This window comes from Herpailurus yagouaroundi, unplaced genomic scaffold, assembly GCF_014898765.1.
Source record: "Herpailurus yagouaroundi ecotype Mexico unplaced genomic scaffold, PumYag 77, whole genome shotgun sequence".
Taxonomy (NCBI): Eukaryota; Metazoa; Chordata; class Mammalia; order Carnivora; family Felidae; genus Herpailurus; species Herpailurus yagouaroundi.
In genome coordinates, this window is record NW_024412388.1 from 56,444,454 (window position 1) to 56,454,480 (window position 10,027).

Consider the following 10,027-nt stretch of genomic DNA (forward strand, 5'->3'; position numbering starts at 1 on the left):
GGAAAAAAATAAAAATTCACAAAACACAGAAATGGATGAATTATGGTAAGTCAGCAAGAAGGAGTACCCTACCCTACACCACTTAAGGTATAATTCTGAACACTGTACTGCTATATACAGATGTTTAGGTATCACATTAAGGAAAACATTTTTACTTCCGCTACTCACAAGGTGTATAAAAATTATATATGCAGAGGTGACTGAGTGCCTCAGTTGGTTAAGCATCCGACTTCAGCTCAGGTGATGATCTCACAGTTCGTGGGTTCAAGCCCTACATCAGGCTCTGTGTTAACAGCTCAGAGCCTGAAGCCTGCTTCGGATTCTGTCTCTCTCTCTCTCTACCCCTCTCTCTGTCTCTCAAAAACAAATAAACATTAAAAATTACATATGTAAATGGACAAAGAGTGATTACAACATAGAAAGATGAAGTTGATTTGCCAAGGTAGGTCTATGCTTTTGCTATTATTGTTTCAGCAATGGAACCAATAAAGAATGTAATAAATAAATATAATGAAGTCTCCCATATTTCTTCCTCACTCAGCTCAAGAGGCATATTACTGCCTGAAGGTTATATCCAGTCTGCTGTCAATTTTTGCAAATAAGATTTCACGGGAATATGAACATGCCCACCTGTTTATGTATTATTCATGATTGCTTTCACCCTCCAATGGCGGAACTGCATAGCTGTGACAGAGACTGCATGGTCCACAAAGCCTAAAATAATTACTATCTGGCCCTTTAAAGAATAAGTTTGCCCATCGCCGACACTGAGTAGGGAAAGATTATGGCTTCATTCAGAAGTCCACTACATATATAACGTAACAGGTACGCCACGGATATGGGTGAATAAAGAGGGTATATCACCTGTTTCGTACTTTCATCCACAAGGTCTTAAAAGAAAAAAAAAAAAAGAATTAAAATGAACTACCTGCCCAAATACTTCTTACCACTGTTTGTTCCCACTTCAATTCAGATATGAAGGTCATGCATCAATCATATAGCTTCTTATCTAACTTGGACCTCAGTTCATTTTTATAAATTATACACTGGGGAAAGGAGACAGAAAAATACTTCTTAAAGATTATTAGTGCTGAGAACCAAAAAGCATTTCTGATGATTTAAACTTTTTTGTTTGCTTTTTTTAGAAGTTTTTTTTTTTTTTTTTTTTTTTTTTTTTTTTTATTTTGTGTGTGGGGGGGGGGGGGGGGGGGGGAAGCACATGAACAGGGGAGGGGCAGAGGGGGAGGGCAAGAAAGTCCCAAGAGAGAATCTATAGCACAGAGCCCGACGGGGGACTTGAACCTATGAACCATGAGATTATGACCTAGGCTGAAATCATAAGTCAGACGCTTAACTTACTGAGCCACCCAGGCGCCCCTTGTTTGCTTTTTAAAGCTCTTCTGGTCTTTGAGAAGAATAAACAAGTCAGAATTCCTGGCTATTCTAAATGATTGCACACCTGGACTTCAAGGCCACCACCTTCTTGGGTTAAGGTCATTGACATGTGCAGCCAACATGAATTTTTCTTCCAAGCTGTTCCTTATTGCTTTACAAAAATGCATGGACTCTGGAAGAGAGCTCACTGTATTCTAACAGAAGCCCCTCCTACCAAGATGTTACCTGTGCAGTTAACTGCCTGGCATCTGTTTCCTTTGTTTGCAAAGAGGGGAATGATCTGAGCCCAAGCTTGAGGGCCAACAGCTGGTTCTCAGATTTTGGAAGAGCTGGGATCACACCCAACAGGAAGTGACCACGAAAGTTACAAATTGCTCTTTCATTCCAGCATTCTCAGAGTGTATCACAATTAAACTAGCTGCCTGACATTAGAACAAGTTTTTGAAAAAATGTTGTATTATCTAAGGACAAACTCTAAAATCAAGTAAGTCAGAATTCACAAACTGGCAGCTGGAGGTCTGGGGCTGGCCTGCAGACCTGTTTTATTTGGCCCACAGAGGATTAGTTTAAAAAAAAAAAAGAGGGGGCACCTGCGTGGCTCAGTCTGTTGAGCGTCTGACTTCAGCTAGGGTCATGATCTCAAGGTTTGTGGGTTCGAGCCCTGATTCGGACTGTATACTGACAGCTTGGAGCCTGGAGCCTGCTTCGGATTCTGTCTCTCTCCCTCTCTGCCCCTCCCCACTTGCGCCCTGTCTGTCTGTCTGTCTGTCTCTCTCTCAAAAATGAACATTAACAACAACAACAACAAAAAAACCAGTGCCAACATTTTAAAATTGAGAGTTTTCACATAAAAATATAGACTTCTGGCATCTTTCCAGAGCACGTATTCCCATGTGGTTGCTGGGCTAGGGCTGAGGAGCAGACAGATGCTCCCGGGGGGAGGTGGGTCTCATTCACTGCTCCACTGTCCTTCAGCTGCTGAGTTTTCGCCCATGGGGTAAAAGATGTTCTGGAAAGTTATTTCAGTGTTTCAGTGACCCAAACTTCAAAGTCCTGAGATGATTTCAGTCCTTTCTCCTCCTCTTAGAGGTGGCATAAATGAGGGGTAACTGGCCAGAGACAGATTCTCCAACATCCTTTCAGAAATCACTTGAATAAGGGCAGTCACAAAAAGAGACCCATCCACAACAATGTGTACTAATATCGAGAAACGATTTATCCTCTTGCCCCCAGTCTCTGTTTATTTTCCCTGACTATTCCCCAATTGTCCAATTTTTATTCATTTAATAAGCACGTGCTGGGTTTCCTCTGGCAAGAAGCCACTATACTATATATTCACAAAGAATTTAGGAATTCTGTGATTCCAAAGATTTGAAAAATTCAGCTGAGAAGAAGACACCTGCACCGACCAAAGAGGAGCTAACAGCCCTAATTCTGTGCCAGGCACTGTGCTCAGAGCTTTTATCCTCATATTATACCATAAGGATAATTATTATCTCAAGAGAGGAATATATTTTAGAGCCTTAAATGATAGAGTCCAAAGAAGCTGAAGAAAAAGAAAAATAGTGCAGAACAGTGTGTAAAAAGCAACACACACGACCTAAAAAAAAAAAAAAAATTTTTTTTTTTGGTTATAAACAAAGTCACTACCCTGTGAAAGAATGCTAGCAAATTATACCATGTGATTGGTCTTGATGTCAAAGAGTGCTATTTTCCACTCTTTGGAACATTCAATAATTTTTGGTGGTCAGAGACATACATTCTTTAATAATAATTATAGTTAATGCTTGATGTTTGTTAGAAAAAGATAATCACACACTAGACCAATGGTTTTCTTGAGGATATGGCTTAGGGAAAGGCTACCTTAGAAACGGAGTTAAGTTGAAATAGATTTAAAGAAAAACAGTAAACATATGCTGTTAGATGCTATACAGGTATGATAAATGCTCTTGGCACTGGTAGGCAAAATACTGATGTTTTTACTCATAAGAAGAGTGAAGTCACAAGCTGTCTACTTATTAATCAGAAGAACACAGGTCTCTGATCATGAAGGGCAAAATTCAGAGTACTGATGGATTCAGGAAGGAGAACATCTCTGGGTGGTGGTATCATGAAAGCCACCTTCCAGGGTCTGAAGTAGGGAAGGAGGAGGAGAAGCTAGGCGGAAAGAAAACAAAATGCCATGTGGTATTTTGGGAATCTGGATCTTGGATTCTCAGCATCAAGATTTAGTATGTACTATACCTAGTATGTGATGCGGAGGCAAGGTTCTTCTTGCATAGGAACGCCAGGTAAGCCAACATCATCAGCACAGAGTTAAATAAAGCAAGATGCAACAAATTTTTGTGAATAATGAAAACCCCTAATCTTGCGGCATGAATATTCCTGTACAGCACGTGATGGAGATTTTTTATTTGTGCTGGCACAGCCAGCGTGAACCCCAGATACGGCTGGTTGGACTGGGAAGGGGGGATGACGGGCCAGAATGGCTCTGGGCAGAAGCAGCACCCTTTGCAAGGTGAGGCCCCAGGGAAAGAAGGCGGTTGAGGTTACTCTTATCTGCCTATGTCTGAATTTGCTTCTTGACTGTCACCAAAACAAAACCCCAAAAGACATAACAAACAAACAACCACCCCAAGAGCCCCTATTTAAATTTTAGACCTATTTTTAAGACTTCAGAAAATTCAATTAATTATAATTAGTTTATAATTTGTTAATCAGCAATATAATTAATAAAGGTGTCTGTAATGCTTTTGGAAGCAGGAGCTAAGTTATGAGGCAGGCCGGTCATCTAGCTTTCTTTGAAAGTTTTGTTCTCTCAGAGACTTGGGGAACATAGATTGGATGCTAAATAATTTTCTGGAAATATATTGAGATGGAGAAAACGGTATTTACCTGTCTGTAGAGTACTGAAAATGGTCAGTACCTTAATAACGTAATAAGCCACTTCAGGTGTGTGTGAGAGAGAGAAGGGAGGAAGTTGGGGGGCGGGGTCCCCAAAGGATATTGCTTGAATGAGGAGAATACTATTAACGATAATCTCAACAGTACTTACTGTGCTCTTACTATGTACCAGGCACTGTGCTAAATGCTATATGAGGATTAACTTATTAAATCTTCATTCTAATCCTATGGGGGGGGGGGAACCTACTATCCTCCCCACTTGACATAGGGAGAAACTAAGGCACAAGGCAATTAAATAAATTGGAGCTAGCAAGCACCACGGTGCTGGGATCTGACCTCAGGTAGACATGAGTTCCTTGGCTACATTCTGAGCAAGATGGTTCCAGGGTAAGCAGCAGGGTTTTTGAACTAGTCAACTGCTACATGTGAGTCTAGAACCCAAGCCAAAATTCTCAGATGTCCCAGGAAAGGCAACAGCTACCCGTGGTATTTCTTCTTCACTAGGCCTCACATCGTACTCAGGCACCTCTACAACTAATTTTCAGATAGGTAAAGAATGTTCATGAAAAGGGGTGCCTATTTGTAACCCGCAGCGAGCTCACATATCTTACTTAGCCAGCTTTACAGAAACAGATGGAGACAAGGCTTGAGTCTAGAACCATGAATGTGTAACCGCTACCCGCTGAGTGGCTGCTACGACTGGGGTGTTTTTGTGAGGAGCTATGGAAATATCTTCCATCTTCACTACAACCCTATGAAGTACGCATTAGTCCCATTTTACAGATGGGAAGAATGATTTTGTGCCAAATCCCACACCTACTAAAGGGCAGATCTGGGATTTGAACTTAGGCCTCTCTGGTTCCAAATCTTCTATCCCTCCTAGCACATTGCCTAAGGGAAAATGTGATCCCATTTAGCAACCTGGAGTAGTGGCTAAGTTCACAGACTGGAGCCAAGCTGTCTGGGCTTGACCAGCTCTGCCCCCTACTAATTGTATGACTGAGGGCAAGTTACTTATTATCTCTGTGCCTCTTTCCTCATCCGCAAAGATGAGGGTGGTAATTGTACCTGTCCTCTCAGGTTGTATTGAGGAGGGAATGAGTTAATGTTTGTAAAGTGTTTGGAACAGTGCTTGGCACATAGTAAATATTTCATAAATGTTGTGAAATAAAATACAAATCTCTCTTATGTGGGCACCTATACATAGCTGATAAACCAAGCAGGGGGCAATGGATATATTATCAATGGAAGATGTATTGAAATTCACTCTTGCTGTGGCCAAGTTGCAAGCCCACCATGTCCACTGGCTGTGGGACCCAGTAGGCTTTTGATCTGAATTGCTGAGCTGAAAGAATACATTTAGAATAGAGATCTAGGCTTTAGTCCCAGATCTGACAATTAGCTGTGCAATTGGGAAAAGGCACTGTATTCTCCTGGGCCCCAAATCCACCTGCGTTAAAAGCTGCTGGGACCATTGTGACCAGGATGCACACAGCACAGGGAAAGAATGACAGAAACTGGGCCAAGTGCCCTGTTCTGGTTCTTCCACGTGGGGATTTTGTAACTTTGGAACCCATGGCTTCATTTCTTTCAATTTTAATTTTCTCTCCTCGAACATGAAGAAAATGGCACCTGTCCCCCTTTATCTCACAGGATGAGGGAAGAAGAATGAAAACAAATTTGAGAGCCCCTCTGCAAAGACTGTTCTACAAGAGCATCTCCTATTTCTGGGTAGCAGGTGGACACTTAATAAATATTTGTGGAAATGACTTGATCACTTACTATGGTCTGGAATAAGCCCCTTATTACTTGTCTCTGTTCCCTTAGAATCTAAGGTTTCTGAAGGCAGGATAACCCTGCACTTAGTGAAAAGCAAGCACTTAAATGTGTATTGATTGAATTTGTGGGATGCAGAAATATGTGAATCAATGAGTAAATGACGTTAAGGAAAAAAAAAAAAAACTGACCTAAAGATTTTAATTAAGGCCCTAAGTATAGATTAAACAGAAGGGAAGATACGAAGGTATAAAGCTCTCCTGTATCACCTAACTCCTCTGAATTCTTTTCTTTGGGGAATTGGTTTGGTCAAGGAAAGGCAGCAGAGTTAAGATGCTATAAAGTGGTTAAATTAACATACTCAGCAGGTACGCTGACTTTCTAAAGCTGAATACCAACTGGGATAATTAAAGGCCAGAGCCTTCTCCTTTTTTAAAAATTGACTCCCCTATAAACTACCTGCTGACAAAGGCATAATTAAGTTGACTCCTGTAAGAATACATAAGGAAACTTTTCTCTTCCATTCTTAATTAAAAAAAAAAAAAAAAAAAGTTTCCATTTCCCCCCAAGCTCATTGAGCACTTTGTCAAATGCACTATAACTAAAAGGAAAGTTACAAAACACTTTTTGTTGTTTGCTTTCTTCTTTTTTTAAAGTAAGCCTGCAACATCCTTTCTTCCCAGTAACCAATTCGTCAGAGGTTTGGAACTGGCTTGTGCTGGGGAAGGCATCAGGAGGCAGGCAGCTCCCCAGGGGAGGAGGTGTTCAAACCAGCTCTTCAGCGAGGGACGGAGAAACGCCCGGGAGCCTCCTCCTCCATGACTGTCCCTCCGTGTGGCCGAAAATAAAATCTGTGATTTTTTTTTTTACACTGTTCTAAAAATAGGGGTTTGGCTTAAATCCACCAGTTGGTGTTCTGATTTTTAAATTATGTGCAAAAAAAAAAAAAAAAAAAAAAGAAAAAGTTATGCTTAACCTAGTGAGTAGCGGCAAGTAATTCAGAGAGATTGCAATTTTTTTTTCTTTCGATTTCAAGGTTCTAAGACATTTATTCTTTTAGAATCTGGGGAAGGTGAAAGGTGATAATAGATGTGGTAGGCTTAAACTCCAATTTGAAAGGAAAAGTCTACTAAACATCCCTAAAGCAAGAAATATATTAAGTTTTTTGATGAGGGTGAGTGCTGGGTGATGGGGGGGGGCTATGATTCATTCAAAATGAAGAAAAATTGATGAGATTCAACTTTTGTATCTTTCCTGATGTCATTTCTGGAACCAACCTTCATGTACACAAAACTGGAAATAATTTATAACGTGCAGTTTTAAAAGCACAAAAAATTTTTCTGAGTGTTGGATGGTCAAAGATTTGATCTTTGGGATAAGACTTTTAGGGTCGCCTGGGTGGCTCAATCGGTTAAGCGTCCGACTTCGGCTCAGGTCATGATCCCACAGTTCGTGGGTTCGAGCCCCGTGTCAGGCTCTTTGCTGACAGCTCGGAGCCTGGAGCCTACTTCAGATCCTGTGTCTCTCTCTCTCTCTGCCCCTCCCCTGATCACGCTCTGTCTCTGTCTCAGGAATAAACAAACATTTAAAAAAAAGAAAGAAAGAAGAGACTTTTAAAGTCTCCTTCATTAGATGCCAGTCATAATGTATTTCAAGAAATATGTGCTATTATTGCATCTTAATTAATGAAGATTAATTTCACATGAAATCGTCTTAAAAGGCTTTCCTCTGACGGCAGTGAGGTGAACAGGGAGGGCTGTAAGAACAAAGTATGAATGGTATCCCGCTTTTGGAAAGACTGAAGTACCTTCAACAATTGATTTCACTTGTGAATTTCGGCAGCACAGTGTTCAGCTAATCTCTAGAGTATAAGGATTTGGAATTTTATGTGTGTGGGTAGCATCATGTGTGAACCATGAAAGCCACTGTCTCTTCTCCCTCTCTCCCCGGAACAAACACCCACAAACCGATGGGGATGCTCTGAAGGTTAAACTGGCTAGTTCAATTGTCCAGGAATGTACGCTATGCAAACAATGTCAGCTCCCTGTGCCAAGGCAGAGATACCAGGGGACTTGAGGCCACTGGCCAGGAGGAGAAGGATGGTGGGGCATAGTTCTATTCACTGGGGCAGAATGGGAACCCGCGGAGAGCGGCTGCAATGTTTCACTCTCCTAATCTGCAAAAGACAAATAGTTACAGAACTTGCTATATTAAAACCAGAGACTGTTAGTCTGTAGAAGGGAGGGGAGGGTGGAAGGGAGGGGAGGGTGGGCAGGGATGAAGAGCTTTCCTTTTAGGGGAAAAAAAAAGTGGGGGGAGAATATGCAAAGTGGACTACAATTCACTTTCAAAAAGATTCTTCTGCTTGCAAAATGGTTCTTTTGAAGAGAATAAGTCCTGGGTATTTAAGAGTTTGGTTAAAGATCAATAAAGAAATCCCTGGCTTTTCAGATGCTGGTGGCAGAGAAGCTAGTGTTAGGGGACAGGATGCCAAATCAAAGATCAATGTGATAGGAAGGTCAGAGAAGCCGAAAAAGGATACCACTGGTTTCTGGGAAGAGTCGGTTTACTTTGCAAAAAAAAACCTCCTTTATGCATTTTTTTTTCTTCTTCACAGGGAACTTTGGGATGTGGGATCCAGACAGCAAGGGGGCAGGAGGCAGAATGACTGTGGGGGAGGGAGCAGCAGAAAGAGAGGGTGGAGGAAGGCTTGTCTGCAGCATCTCTCCTTGGGGTGGCGAGTGTTTTATTTGCACCCTCTTAGAGTTCCTGAAATAATTAACATGTGCTGCCATTCTTGTTTTTCCAGTGGTGATTTCATCCAGTCCTTGTAGAAACTCAGAATTAAATGTCACGGTTTTGTCTTCGGGAAAGCAAAACTCTCCTCCAGACAAGAGGGTTCTGCATACCGCCCGTGAGCGCGTGAGATCTGAAACGTTTGCAGAGTGCTAATCATTAACACACTGCTTTTGAAGGCAGGACTGCCCCTTTCTTTGCTGACTATCTCGTTTCCTTCTGTTGGGTCCTGCCCTGTCCCAGTTTACTTTCTGTTTCTCCCACTCATTTCCATGCATTCTTCCGCAATGCACGCGAAGTCCTGAATAGCCTCTCCTTCTGTGTCGGCCAAGTCAACACTTCCCTAACTAACCCTCCTTTTTCAAAATAAATTCATCTCTGACTTATTTTTCCAACGCCTCTCCCTCTTCTCACTCCCCTGGGAGTGTCTGGGGGGTGCAGGGGGAAGCTCTTTTCCTTCCCAAGTAACACAGGAGAATAAAGTTAAAAGAACTGTAAGCAATTGTAAATAACACTGTGTCTGAGAGGAAGCAAAGTCTGGTAATGAAATGTGGAGGTAGCCAGATCTGAGTTTGCATACTGGCTTTGTAATTTACTAGCAGGGAGGCTCTGGATAGGTTACTTAACCTTCCTAAGCCTGGCTTGCCTCATCGGCAAAATGGAGATAATAATGTAAAAACTCCTCCAGGGCTCTAAGGACAATTAAATGGGATGAAGCATATGAAGTGCTTCCAGTTCCTGGAACATAGTAAACACTCAACAAATTGTGCTTCGTTATCATTGCTACTATTATTATTATAATGTAAACACTTTGGAGAGGAATGGCATCCACCCCCCCCCCCTTCCCCTGCTGCCTAAGGAGGAACAAGGACTCCCTGCTTCTAAACACTCAAGAATAGATCCGTAAGTATGGCTTGGATGCAATTATTTGCTGATCCACAGCCCCTGGGAAGCACTTCTCAGAGGCTATGTGCAGAACAGAGCAAAGGGCCTATTTTAGTTAGGCGTTTCCAATCAGAGCACAGTGGTTGATCTGGATGGCTACCTGGCAGCCGAAGCCGCAGCCACAGCCCCCTCTCCACAGGCGAGAGTCATTCCCAGGAGGATGCAGCACAGCCCCAGGCTCAGGAATTTACAGCCAACTTGCCCCCCCCCC

General features: G+C 42.1%; 1 protein-coding gene across 1 annotated transcript in view; it reads right to left on the bottom strand.

The window, feature by feature from the left end:
- Positions 1 to 10,027, bottom strand: part of GNG12 (G protein subunit gamma 12) — a 128,044-nt gene that overhangs the window by 38,542 nt on the left and 79,475 nt on the right. The window lies entirely within an intron of this gene.